The sequence below is a fragment of the Orcinus orca genome, chromosome 3 (genome assembly GCF_937001465.1).
Source record: "Orcinus orca chromosome 3, mOrcOrc1.1, whole genome shotgun sequence".
NCBI classification, from domain to species: domain Eukaryota; kingdom Metazoa; phylum Chordata; class Mammalia; order Artiodactyla; family Delphinidae; genus Orcinus; species Orcinus orca.
The window spans coordinates 10,515,489-10,530,251 of NC_064561.1; the positions used below are offsets into that span (position 1 = coordinate 10,515,489).

At 40.2% G+C, this 14,763-nt stretch overlaps 1 long non-coding RNA gene across 1 annotated transcript in view; it reads right to left on the reverse strand.

Annotated features, from left to right (window-relative positions):
* Positions 1 to 14,763, reverse strand: part of LOC117195733 (uncharacterized) — a 58,264-nt gene that overhangs the window by 10,541 nt on the left and 32,960 nt on the right. The gene's annotated exons all lie outside the window — the stretch shown is intronic.

Sequence of the window (14,763 nt, forward strand, 5' to 3'; positions counted from 1 at the left end):
TAATTTTGTTTCATCAGCGCTTTCTCAAGGAAATTTAGTTCACTATATTCAATATACCATTGTAGCCTATCTTGGGGCAGCCTGTCCTGAGGACCGAGACGGACATCCAAATGATCCTAAGTATGAATTTTTGACAATCATTATAAAAAAGGTAAAAGAGTGCCCTATCCACATGCAACTGTCTCAAACATGTTTTATTCAAGAAGCTTTGCCTTTTATCTCACTATGTTCCCTGAACTAGATGGTTTAAGAAATAATCAAAGGAAAAATTATTAATGCACTTTTAGAATTTTACCTAACTAAAGTTATGGGGTGAGAAATTCTTTTTTGTTTGTTTGTTTCTTTTTTTTGGACAGACTTTTTGTTCACATCTTTATTGGAGTATAAATGCTTTATAATGTTGTGTTAGTTTCTGTTGTACAACAAAGTGAATCAGCTATATGTATACATGTATCCCCATATCCCCTCCTTCTTGAGCCTCCCTCCCATCCTCTATATTCCATCCCTCTAGGTCGTCACAAAGCATCGAGTTGATCTCCTTGTGCTATGCAGCAGCTTCCCACTAGCCATCCATTTTACATTTGGTAGCGTATATATGTCAATGCCACTCTCTCACTTCATCCAGCTTCCCCTTCGCCCCCTGTGCCCTCAAGTCTGTTCTCTACTCTGCGTCTTTGCTCCTGTCCTGCCACTAGGTTCATCAGTACCGCTTTTTAAAATTCCATATATATGTGTTAGCATACAGTATTTGTTTTTCTCTTTCTGACTTACTTCACTCTATGTGACATTCTAAGTTCATCCACCTTACTACAAATAACTCAATTTTGTTCCTTTTTATGGCTGAGTAATATTGCATTGTGTATATGTGCCACTTCTTCTTTATCCATTCATCTATTGATGGACATTTAGGTTGCTTCCATGTCCTGGCTATTGTAAATAGTGCTGCAATAAACATTGTGGTACATGAATCTTTTTCAATTATGGTTTTCTCAGGGTATATGCCCAGTAGTGAGGTTGCTGGGTCATATGGTAGTTCTGTTTATAGTTTTTTAAGGAACCTCCATACTGTTCTCCACAGTGGCTGTATCCATTTACATTCCCACCGACAGTGCGGGAGGGTTCCCTTTTCTCCACACCCTCTCCAGCATTTACTGTTTGTAGATTTTTTGAAAATGGCCATTTTGACCAGTGTGAGGTGATACCTCATTGTGATTTTGATTTGCATTTCTCTAATGATTAGTGATGTTGAGCATCTTTTTTTTTTTTTTTTTTTTTTGCGGTACGCGAGCCTCGCACTGTTGTGGCCTCTCCCGTTGTGGACCACAGGCTCCGGACGCGCAGGCTCAGCGGCCATGGCTCACGGGCCCAGCCGCTCTGCGGCATGTGGGATCTTCCCGGACTGGGGCACGAACCCGTGTCCCCTGCATCGGCAGGTGGACTCTCAACCACTGCGCCACCAGGGAAGCCCAAGATGTTGAGCATCTTTTTATGAATTTGTTGGCCATCTGTATGTCTTCTTTGGAGAAATGTTTATTTAGATCTTCTGCCCATTTTTGGATTGGGTTCTTTGTTTTATTGATATTGAGCTACATGAGCCGCTTGTATATTTTGGAGATTAATCCTTTATCAGTTGCTTCATTTGTAAATATTTTCTCCCATTCTGAGGGTTGTCTTTTCATCTTGTTTATGGTTTCCTTTGCTGTGCAAAAGCTTTTAAGTTTCATTAGGTCCCATTTATTTTTGTTTTTATTTCCATTTCTCTAGGAGGTGGGTCAAAAAGAATCTTGCTGTGATTTACGTCATAGAGTGTTCTGCCTATGTTTTCCTCTAAGAGTTTTTTTTTTCTTTTTTTTTTAATGGCTGCGTTGGGTCTTCGTTGCTGCGCGTGGGCCCTCTTTAGTTGCGGCGAGCGGGGACCACTCTGCATTGCGGTGCGCAGGCCCCTCATTGTGGTGGCCTCTCTTGTAGTAGAGCACGGGCTCTAGGCGTGCGGGCTTCAGCAGCTGTGGCACACAGGCTTAGCTGCTCCGCGGCATGTGGGATCCTCCCAGACCAGGGCTCAAACTTGCGTCCCCTGCATTGGCAGACGGACTCTTAACCACTGTGCCACCAGGGAAACCCATCCTCTAAGAGTTTTATAGTGTCTGACCTTACATTTAGGTCCTTAATCCATTTTGAGTTCATTTTTTGTTGTTGTTGTTTTGTTTTGTTTTTGTTTTGTTTTTTTTTGTGGTATGCAGGCCTCTCACTGCTGTGACCTCTCCCATTGCGGAGCACAGGCTCTGGACACGCAGGCTCAGCAGCTATGTCTCACGGGTCCAGCCGCTCCGTGGCATGTGGGATCCTCCCGGACCGGGGCAGGAACCCGTGTCCCCTGCATCGGCAGGCGGACCCCAAACCACTGTGCCACCAGGGAAGCCTGAGTTCATTTTTGTGTATGGTATTAGGGTGTGTTGTAATTTCATTCTTTTACATATATCTGTCCATTTTTCCCAGCACAACTTATTGAAGAGGCTGTCTTTTTCCATTGTATATTCTTGCCTCCTTTGTCAAAAATAAGGTGACCATATGTGTTTGGGTTTCTCTCTGGGCTTTCTATCCTGTTCCATTGATCTATATTTCTGTTTTTGTACCAGTACCATGCTGTCTTGATTACTGTAGCTTTGTAGTATGGTCTGAAGTCAGCCTGATTCCTCCAGCTCCATTTTTTTTTCTTAAGATTGCTTTGGCTGTTCAGGGTATTTTGTGTTTCCATAAAAATTGTAAAATTTCTTGTACTAGTTCTGGAGACAATGCCATTGGTAATTTGATAGGGATTGCATTAAACCTGTGGATTGCTTTGGGTAGTATAGTCATTTTCACAATATTGATTCTTCCAATCAAGGAGCATGGTGTATCCCTCCATCTATTTCTGTTATCTTTGCCTTTTTTTTTTTTTTTTTTTTTGGCTACATTGGGTCTTCGTTGCTGTGTGCAGGCTTTCTTTAGTTGTAACGACTGGGGACTACTCTTCCTTGTGCTGTGCAGGCTTGTCATTGCATTGGCTTCTCTTGTTGTAGAGCACGGGCTCTAGGTGCATGGATTTCAGTAGTTGTGGCACATAGGCTCAGTAGTTGTGGCTCACGGGCTCTAGAGTGCAGGCTCAGTAGTTGTGGCACACGGGCTTTATTGCTCCGCAGCATGTGGGATCTTCCTGGACCAGGGCTCTAACCCATGTCCCCTGCATTGGCAGTTGGGTTGTTAACTGCTGAGCCACCAGTGAAGCCCTGTTTCTGTCATCTTTGATTTCCTTCATCAGTGTTTTACTGTTTTCTGAGTACCCGTCTTTTGCCTCCTTAGGTAGGTTTATTCTTAGGTGTTTGTTTTTCTTTTCTTTTTTGAATTTTATTTTATTTATTTATTTTTTACAACAGGGTCTTCTTAGTTATCCATTTTATACATATTAGTGTATATATGCCAATCCTAATCTCCCAATACATCACACTACCACCAGCACCAACCCGCAGCTTTTCCCCCTTGGTGTCCATACGTTTGTTCTGTACATCTGTGTCTCAATTTCTGCCCTGCAAACTGGCTCATCTGTACCATTTTTCTAGGTTTCACATATATGTGTTAATGTACAATATTTGTTTTTCTGTTTCTGACTTACTTCATCTGTATTACAGTCTCTACATTCATCCACATCTCTACAAATGACCCAATATCGTTCCTTTTTATGGCTGAGTAATATTCAATTGTATATATGTACCACATCTTCTTTATCCATCCCTCTGTCGATGGGCATTTAGGTTGCTTCCATGACCTGGCTATTGTAAACAGTGCTGCAATGAACATTGGGGTGCATGTGTCTTTTTGATTTATGGTTTTATCTGGGTATATGCTCAGTAGTGGGATTGCTGGGTCGTATGTTAGTTCTATTTTTAGTTTTTTAAGGAAACTCCATGCTGTTCTCCATAGTGGCTGTATCCATTTACATTCCCACTAACAGTGCAAGAGGGTTCCCTTTTCTCCACACCTTCTCCAGCATTTATTGTTTGGAGATTTTTTGATGATGGCCATTCTGATGGGTGTGAGGTGATACCTCATTGTAGTTTTGATTTACATTTCTCTAATGATTATGATGTTGAGCATTCTTTAATGTGTTTGTTGGCAATCTGTATATCTTCTTTGGAGAAATGTCTATTTAGGTCTTCTGCCCATTTTTGGACTGGGTTTTTTATTTTTTTGATATTGAGCTGCAAGAGCTGCTTGTAAATTTTGGAGATTAATCCTTTGTCAGTTGCTTCATTTGCAAATATTTTCCTCCCATTCTGAGGGCTGTCTTTTCATCTTGTTTATGGTTTCCTTTGCTGTGCAAAAGCTTTTAAGTTTCATTAGGTCCCATTTGTTTATATTTGGTTTTATTTCCATTTCTCTAGGAGGTGGGTCAAAGAGGATCTTACTGTGATTTATGTCATGGAGTGTTCTACCTATGTTTTCCTCTAAGAGTTTTATAGTGTCAGGCCTTACATTTAGGTCCTTAATCCATTTTGAGATTATTTTTGTATATGGTGTAGGGAGTGTTCTAATTACATTCTTTTACATGTAGCTGTCCAGTTTTCCCAGCACCATTTATTGAAGAGGCTGTCTTTTCTCCATTGTATATTCTTGCCTCCTTTATCAAAAAGAAGGTGACCATATGTGCATGGGTTTCTCTCTGGGCTTTCTATCCTGTTCCATTGATCTATATTTACGGTTTTGTGCCAGGACCATACTGTCTTGATTACTGTAGCTTTGTAGTAAGGGGCCCTGAAGTCAGGGGGCCTGATTCCTCCAGCTCCGTTTTTCACTATCAAGATTGATTTTGCTATTCGGGGTCTTTTGTGTTTCCATACAAATTGTGAAATTTTTTGTTCTAGGTCTGTGAAAAATGCCAGTGGTAGTTTGATAGGGATTGCATTGAATCTGTAGATTGCTTTGGGTAGTAGAGTCATTTTCACAATGTTGATTCTTCCAATCCAAGAACATGGTATATCTCTCAATCTATTTGTATCATCTTTAATTTCTTTCATCAGTGTCTTATAATTTTCTGCCTACAGGTCTTTTGTCCCTTTAGGTCGGTTTATTCCTAGATATTTTATTCTTTTTGTTGCAATGGTAAATGGGAGTGTTTTCTTAATTTCTCTTTCAGACTTTTCATCATTAGTGTATAGGAATGCAAGAGATTCCTTTGCATTAATTTTTTATCCTGCTACTTTACCAAATTCATTGATTAGCTCTAGTGGTTTTCTGGTAGCATCTTTAGGATTCTCTATGTGTAGTATCATGTCATCTGCAAACAGTGACAGCTTTAATTCCTCTTTTCTGATTTGGGTTCTTTTTATTTGTTTTTCTTCTCTGATTGCTGTGGCTAAAACTGCCAAAACAATGTTGAATAATAGTGTTGAGAGTGGGCAACCTTTTCTTTTTCCTGATTGGAGTGGAAATGCTTTCAGTTTTTCACCATTGAGGACGATGTTGGCTGTGGGTTTGTCATATATGGCCTTTCTTATGTTGAGGTAAGTTCCCTGTATGCCTACTTGTTGGAGGGTTTTTAATCATAAATGGGTGTTGAATTTGTTGAAAGCTTTTTCTGCATCTATTGAGATGATCATATGGTTTTTATTCTTCAATTTGTTAATATGGTGTATCACATTGATTGATTTGCATGTATTGAAGAATCCTTGCATTCCTGGGATAAACCCCACTTGATCATGGTGTATGATCCTTTTAATGTGCTGTTGGATTCTGTTTGCTAGTATTTTGTTAAGGATTTTTGAATCTATGTTCATCAATGATATTGGCCTGTAGTTTTCTTTCTTTGTGACATCTTTGTCTGGTTTTGGTATCAGGGGTGATGGTGGCCTCGTAGAATGAGTTTGGAAGTGTTCCTCCCTCTGATATATTTTGGAATAGGTTGAGAAGGATAGCTGTTAGCTCTTCTCTAAATGTTTGATAGACTTTGCCTGTGAAGCCATCTGGTCCTGAGCTTTTGTTTGTTGGAAGATGTTTAATCACAGTTTCAAGTTCAGTGCTTGTGATTGGTCTGTTTATATTTTCTATTTCTTCCTGGTTCAGTCTTGGAAGGTTGTGCTTTTCTAATAATTTGTCCATTTCTTCCAGGTTGTCCATTTTATTGGCATAGAGTTCCTTGTAGTAATCTCTCATGTTCCTTTGTACTTCTGCAGTGTCAGTTGTTACTTCTTCTTCATTTCTAATTCTATTGATTTGAGTCTTCTCCCTTTTTTCCTTGATGAGTCTGGCTAATGGTTTATCAATTTTGTTTATCTTCTCAAAGAACCAAATTTAGTTTTATTGATATTTGCTATTGTTTCCTTCATTTCTTTTTCATTCATTTCTGATCTGTTCTTTATTATTTTTTTCCTTCTGCTAACTTTGGAGGGTTTTTTGTTCTTCCATCTCTAATTGCTTTAGGTGTAAGGCTAGGTTGTTTATTTGAGATCTTTCTTGTTTCTTGAGGTAGCATTGTGTTGCTATAACCTTCCCTCTTAGAACTGCTCTTGCTGCATCCCATAAGTTTTGAGTCCTCGTGTTTTCATTGTCATTTGTTTCTAGGTGTTTTTTGATTTCCTCTTTGATTTCGTCAGTGAACTCTTGGTTATTTAGTAGTGTATCGTTTCGTCTCCATGTGTTTGTATTTTTTACAGTTTTGTTCCTGTAATTGATATCCAGTATCAAAGCATTGTGGTCGGAAAAGATACTTAATACGATTTCAATTTTGTTAAAAATACCAAGGCTTGATTTGTGACCCAAGATATGATCTATCCTGGACAATGTTCCATGATCACTTGAGAAAAATGTGTATTCTGTTGTATTTGGATGGAATGTCCTATAAATATCAATTAAGTCCATCTCATTTACTGTGTCATTCAAATCGTCTGTGTCCTTATTTATTTTCATTTTGGATGATCTGTCCATTGCTGAAAGTGGGGTGTTAAAGTCCCCTATTATGATTGTGTTACTGTAAATTTCCCCTTTTATGGCTGTTAGCATTTGTCTTGTGTATTGAGATGCTCCTATGTTGGGTGCATAAATAGTTACAATTGTTATATCTTCTTCTTGGATTGATCCCTTGATCATTATGTAGTGTCCTTCTTTGTCTCTTGTTATAGTCTTTATTTTAAAGACTATTTTTTCTGATATGAGAATTGCTACTCCAGCTCTCTTTTGATTTCCATTTGCATGGAATACTTTTTCCATCCCCTCACTTTCAGTCTCTATGTGTCCCTAGGTCTGAAGTGGGTCTCTTGTAGACAGCATATATATGGTCTTCTTTTTGTATCCATTCAGCCAGTCTATGTCTTTTGGTTGGAGCATTTAATTCATTTACATTTAAGGTAATTATCGATATGTATGTTCCTATTACCATTTTCTTAATTGTTTTGGGTTTGTTATTGTAGGTCTTTTCATTCTCTTGTGTTTCCTGCCTAGAGAGGTTCCTTTAGCATTTGTTGTAAAGCTGGTTTGGTGGTGCTGAATTCTCTTAGCTTTTGCTTGTCTGTAAACGTTTTAATTTCTCTGTCGGATCTGAATGAGATCCTTGCTGGGTAGAGTAATCTAGGTGGTAGATTTTTCCCTTTCATTACTTTAAATATGTCCTGCCAGTCCCTTCTGGCTTGCAGAGTTTCTGCTGAAAGATCAGCTGTTAACCTTATGGGGATTCCCTTGTATGTTATTTGTAGTTTTTCCCTTGCTGCTTTTAATATTTTTTCTTTGTATTTAATTTTTGATAGTTTGATTAATATGTGTCTTGGCATGTTTCTCCTTGGATTTATCCTGTATGGGACCCTCTGTGCTTCCTGGACTTGATTGACTATTTCATTTCCCATATTAGGGAAGTTTTCAACTGTAATCTCTTCAAATATTTTCTCAGTTCCTTTCTTTTTCTCTTCTGCTTCTGGGACCCCTATAATTTGAATGTTGGTGCGTTTAATATTGCTTTCCATCCTCTCATTTTCTGTCTGTATATGTACCTAAATCTGAAGTGGGTCTCTTGTAGACAGCACATATATGGGTTTTATTTTTGTATCCATTCAGCCATTCTTATCTTTTGATTGGGCATTTAATCCATTTAAATTTAAGGTAACTGCTGATATGTGTGTTCTTATTGCCATTTTGTTGTTTTCAGTTATTGGTGGGGTTTTTTTCCTAGTCTTTTTTCTTCCCTTTCTCTTTTGTTCTCTTCTCTTGTGATGTGATGACTATCTTTAGTATTGTGTTTGGATTCCTTTTTCTTTTTTGTGTGTGTATCTATTTTAGATTTTTGGTTTCTTGTTACCATGAGGTTTTGATACAGCAGTCTATATATGCAGGATTGTTTTAAGTTGCTGGTCTCTTAATTTCAAATGCATTTCCAATATCCTGCATTTGTACTCTCCTCTTCTCACAATTGCTGGTTTGGTATCATATTTGTGTGTGGATGATTTCCTACACTTACTGCATGGTTGCCTTTACTGGTGAGCTTCCCCATTCGTAATTTTCTTGTTTCTAGTTGTGGCCTTTCCTTTTCCAGCTAAACAAATTTCTTTAGCAAATGTTGTAAAGCTGGCATGATGGTGCTGAATTCTCTTAACTTTTGCTTGTCTGTAAAGCTTTTGATTTCTCCATAGAATCTGAACTAGAGCCTTGCTGGGTAGAGCATTCTTGGTTGCAGCTTTTTCCCTTTCATCACTTTAAATATATCATGCCACTCCCCTTTGTCCTGCAGAGTTTCTGTTGAAAAATCAGCTGAAAATATTATGGAGATTCCCTTGTATGTTATTTGTTGCCTTTCCCTTGTTGCTTTTAACATACTTCTTTGTCTTTAATTTTTGTCAGTTTGAATAATGTGTCTCTCAGCATGTTCCTTCTTGGGTTCATCTTATATGGGACTCCCTGTGCTTCCTGGACTTGAGTGAGTTTTTCCTTTCTCATATTAGGGAAGTTTTCATTATAATCTCTTCAAATATTTTCTCAGACACTTCCTCTCTCTTCTCCTTCTGGGACCCTTATTTTGCAAATGTTGATGTGTTTAATGTTGTCCCAGAGGTTTCTGAGACTCTCCTCATTTCTTTTAATTCTTTTTCCTTTATTCTGTTCCATGGCAGTGATATCCACCATTATGTCTTCCAGCTCATTTATCCGTTCTTCTGCCTCATTTATTCTGCTATTGTTTCCTTCTAGTGTATTTTTCATTTTAGTTATTGTATTGTTCAACCCTGTTTGTTCCTTATATCTTTTTGTTAAACATTTCTTGTATCTTCTCAGTCTGTGCCTCCGTTCTCTTTCTGAGATCTTCAATCATCTTTACTATCATTACTCTGAATTCTTTTTTGGATAGATTTCCTATCTCCACTTCACTTAGTTGTTCTTCTGGGGTTTTTTCTTGTTCCTTCGTTTGGAACATGTTCCCCTGCCATATTATTTTGCCTAATTTTCTGTGTTTGTGGTCTCTGTTCCACAGGTTGCAGGATCGTATTTTTTCTTGCTTCTGGTGTCTGCCCCCTAGTGGGTGGGTGAGGCTGTTCTAAGAGGCTGTGGAGGCTTCTGGTGGGTGGAGCTGGGTTTTTTCCCTCTGGTGAGCAGCACCATGTCAGTGGGTGTCTTTAGAGGTGGCTATGGGCTCAGAAAGACTTTAGGCAGCCTGTCTGCTGATGGGGGGGGGTGCTGTGTTCCTGCCCTGTTGCCTTTTCAGCCTGAGGCATCCCAGCACTGGAGCCTACACTTTGTTGGGTGTGACCAGGTTTTGGTGTGAAAATGGTGACATCCAGGAGAGCTCAAGCTGATGAATATTCTCCAGTACCTCTGCCACCACTGTCCTTGTCCCCACAGTGAGCCACAGACTCCCCCCACCTCCCCAGGAGATCCTCCAACACCAGCAGGTAGGTCTGATCCAGGCTACTATGAAGTCACTGCTTTTTCCCTGGGTCCCAGTGTGCATGAGACCTTGTGTGCACCCTCCAAGAGTGGAGTTTCCGTTTCTCCCGGTCCTGTGGAGTTCCTGATCTTCAAAGCCAAATGCTCTGGGAGCTCCTCTTCCCAATGCCAAACCCCCAGACTGGGGATCTTGATGTGGGGCTCAGAACTTTGTTCCTGTGGGGAACTTCTGCAAGTTTCCAGTTTGTGGGTCACCTACCCAGTGGGAATGGGATTTGATTGTATTGCAAATGCTCCCTTCCTAACTGTCTCATTGTGGCTACTTCTTTGTATTTGGATGTATATTATCTTTTTTGGTAGGTTTCAGCCTTTTTGTAGATGGTTGTTCGGCAGTTAGTTGAGATTTTGGTGTTTTCATGAGAGGAGGTGAGCTGAAGTCCTTCTACTCCACCATAATGTCTCTGGTCTTCCTCCAATTTGATGGAATTTTTTTTTTTTTTTTTTTTTTGCGGTACATGGGCCTCTCACTGCTGTGGCCTCTCCCGTTGCGGAGCAAAGGCTCCGGACACGCAGGCTCAGCAGCCATGGCTCACAGGCCTAGCCACTCCACGGCATGTGGGATCTTCCCAGACCGGGGCATGAACCCGTGTTCCCTGCCTCGGCAGGTGGACTCTCAACCACTGCGCCACCAGGGAAGCCCCAATTTGATGGATTTTTGATAACTGGTCCAGGGTTAAGAGAAGTCAAAAGAGAAGATCCAGAGGATGGGTGACATGACTGAGAGACTGGACCCCTGCAATGTGAAGCCTCACACAGGCCTGGTCCACGACCCAGAGAAGGTGAAGAAGGAGATCTGGCAGGAGCTAGAGGAGTTGTAGACCTGAAAACTGCCCACAAGATAAGGAACCACAGGCACAATTTAGCACACTGCTTGGGGCTATGGGCCACCTCAGAGCACTAATATGGCAGCAATTCCACTCCCAGTAATTCCACACCAAGACATATCATAATTAAAATTGCAAAAGTTAAAGAGAGAGAATTCTAAAGGCAACAAGAGAAAAACAAAGAGACATTTACAAGGGAATTCCCATAAAGCTTTCGACTAATTTCTCTGCCAAAACTTTGCAAGCCAGAAGGGAGTGGATGACATACTCAAAGTTCTGAAAGGGAAAAACCTGCAACAAAGATACTCTACCGAGCAAGATTATCATTTAGAATATAAGGAGAGATAAAGAAGTTCTCAGGCAAGCAAAAACTAAACGAGTTCAACAACACTAAACCTACTCCAAAAGAAATGTTGAAGGGTCTTCTCTAAGCGTAAAGAAATTAAGAATCTATAGGGGAGAGAAAATCCCATTAGGAAAGCAAATATATATTAAAAACTGAGGATCAACAACTCAAGTAAGCTAGTACAAAGTTTAAAAGACAAAAAATTATAAAAGTAACTATAACTACAATACACAGTTAAGGGACAAACATAAAGATGTAAAATATGACTTCAGAAACAGAAAATGTGAGGTGGGGGAGTAAAAACGTGAGGAGGGAGAGTAAAAAAAGTTTCAAACATGTCTGAACTTAAAGGAATACCAGTTTAAAAACAAGTAGATAGGGCTTCCCTGGTGGCACAGTGGTTGAGAGTCCACCTGCCAATGCAGGGGACATGGGTTCATGCCCCGGTCTGGGAAGATCTCACATGCCACGGAGTGGCTGGGCCCGTGAGCCATGGCCGCTGAGCCTGCGCGTCTGGAGCCTGTGCTCTGCAACGGGAGAGGCCACAACAGTGAGAGGCCCGCATACTGCAAAAAAAAAAAAAAAAAGTAGATATAATTATAGGTTAACATATGTGAGCCCCAGGATAATCAAAAACCTATAATTGATGCATGAAAACTAAAAATGAAGGAACACAGCATACTTCTAAACAAAGAAACAAATCACAAGGGAAGAAACAAAAAGAAAAAGAAATAAGCAGAAAGGAACTACAAAAACAAGTGGAAAACAAGTAATAAAATGGCAGTAAGAAAAAAATGGCAGTAAGTACATATCTATCAATAAGTAGTTAAATGTCAATAGACTAAATGTTCCAATCAAAAGAAATAGGGTGGGGCAGAGTCAGGATGGCAGCATGGGAAGACACGCAGTTCATGTCTCCCCACAACGAGGGCACCTGCCAGACACTGTTGGGGGACCTCGATGTCCAAGGAGATGGGAGGAACCCACAAGCGACCAAGTAGGATATGGGGTGACTGAGCGTGGAGAAGTGGAGCCTGGACAGGACCGATGCCCCTGAGGGGTGGCTGGGAGGGGGAAGGGGTTCCCACGCCTGGAGGGACCCTCATGGGCTTGGATCGGGGGGAGCTCACCTACCGTTTCCCCTGCCCAATTGGCCCGGGAAGACTGGGGCTCCCAGGCCGGGTCCCCTGCCCTCCAAGGACCCCTCAGGGCAGCATTGGTCCTGGGGGCATAGGAGGGAGGCCAGGGGAGAACAGGAGAGGAAGGCAGGAGAGGCCCTCAGGACCAGAGGAGCATGAGAGGTGCAGAGGGCATTTGCTCTGCCCACTCGGGCCCAGGAAGCCTGCTGGACTCCCAGGCCAGATCCCACACCCACTGATACTAGAGGCACACCTGGGACCCTTCTGTTGCTTGACCCTAAGCCCCACCCCCCACTCCACATGAGGACCTTTAGCAGCCCTGTGGGTTGCGCCCACTGCCTAAACCCTACCCCAGCCTAATCCCCACACCCACAGCCAAGGCCTTTTCCCCTCTTATTTTTTTCCCCCTCTTTTTTACTATTGTGGTTATGTTTAACATTCTGGTTGTTGTTTCATCTATATTTTTATTTTTATATTCTTTCTAACATATCTGTTAGTTTCCTAGTCTAATTTTATTTTTTAATCTTTGTTATTCTGCTCCTTTATTTCTTTTTTTTTCTTCTTTGTCACCCTGTGCAGCTGGCGGGATCTGGTTCATGAGCAAGGGGTCAGGCCAAAGCTCCTGCAGTGGGAGCTCTGAGTACAAACCCCTGGCCTAACAGAGAACATCAGACTCCAGGGAATATTCATCAGAGTGAAGTCCCCCAGAGGTCCTAATCTCAGCAACAAGACCCAGCTCTACCCAACAGCCTACAAACTCCAGTGCTAGAAGGTTCAGGCCAAACAATGAGTAAGACAGGAAAAAAATCCCACCCTACAAAAAGAAAAAAATGAGATGGCAAAGAAATATGTCACAGATAAAGGAACAAGGTAAAAATCTACAAGACCAAATAAGGAAATACATAATCTGCCTGAAAAAGAATTCAGAGAAATGATAGAGAAAGTAGAAAAAAAAGAAAACACCAAAGTTAATAGAAAGAAATCATAAGGATCAGATCAGAAATAAATGAAAAAGAAATGAAGGAAACAATAGTAAAGATCAATAAAACTGAAAGTTGGTTCTTTAAGAAGATAAACAAAATTGATAAACCACTAGCCAGACTCATCAAGAAAAAAAGGGAGAAGACTCAAATCAATAGAATTAAAAATAAAAATGGAGAAGTAACAACTGACACTGCAGAAATACAAATAATCATGAGAGATTACTACAAGCAACTCTATGCCAATAAAATGGACAACCTGGAAGAAATGGACAAATTCTTAGAAAAGCACAATATTCTGAGACTGAAGCAGGAAGAAATAGAAAATATAAATAGACCAATCACAAACACTGAAATTGAAACTGTGACTAAAAATCTTCCAACAAATAAAAGCCCAGGACCACATGTCTTCACAGGGGAATTCTATCAAACATTTAGAGAAGAGTTAATGCCTATCCTTCTCAAACACTTCCAAAATGTAGCAGAGGGAGGAACACTCCCAAACTCATTCTACGAGGCCACCATCACCCTGATACCAACACCAAAGATATCACAAAAAAAGAAAACTACAGACCAATATCACTGATGAACATAGACCCAAAAATCCTCAACAAAATACTAGCAAACAGAATCCAACAGCACATTAAAAGGATCGTACACCATGATCAAGTGGGGTTTATCCCAGGAATGCAAGGATTCTTCAATATAAACAAATCATTCAATGTGATATACCACATTAACAAACTGAAGGATAAAAACCATATGATAATCTCAGTAGATGCAGAAAAAGATTTTGACAAAATTAAACACATATTTATGATGAAAACTCTCCAGAAAGTAGGCATAGAGGGAGCCTACCTCAACATAAGAAAGGCCATGTATGACAAACCCACAGCCAACATCGTTCTCAATGGTGAAAATCTGAAACCATTTCCTCTAAGATCAGGAACAACACAAGGATGCCCACTCTCACCACTATTATTCAACATAGTTTTGGAAGTTTTAGCCACAGCAATCAGAGAAGAAAATCAAATAAAAGGAATCCAAATTGGAAAAGAAGAAGTAAAACTCTCACTGTTTGCAGATGACATGATACTATATAGAGAGAATCCTAAAGATGCTACCAGAAAACCACTAGAGCTAATCAATGAATTTGGTAAAGTAGCAGGATACAAAATTAATGCAAAGGAATCTCTTGCATTCCTATACACTAATGATGAAAAATCTGAAAGAGAAATTAAGGAAACACCCCATTTACCGCTGCAACAAAAAGGATAAAATACCTAGGAATAAACCTATCTAAGGAGACAAAAGACCTGTATGCAGAACACTATAAGACACTGATGAAAGAAATTAAAGATGATACAAACAGATGGAGAGATATACCATGTTCTTGGATTGGAAGAATCAACATTGTGAAAATGACTATACTACCTAAAGCAATCTACAGATTCAATGCAATCCCTATCAAACCACCAACGACATTTTTCACAGAACTAGAACAAAAAAATTAAAATTTG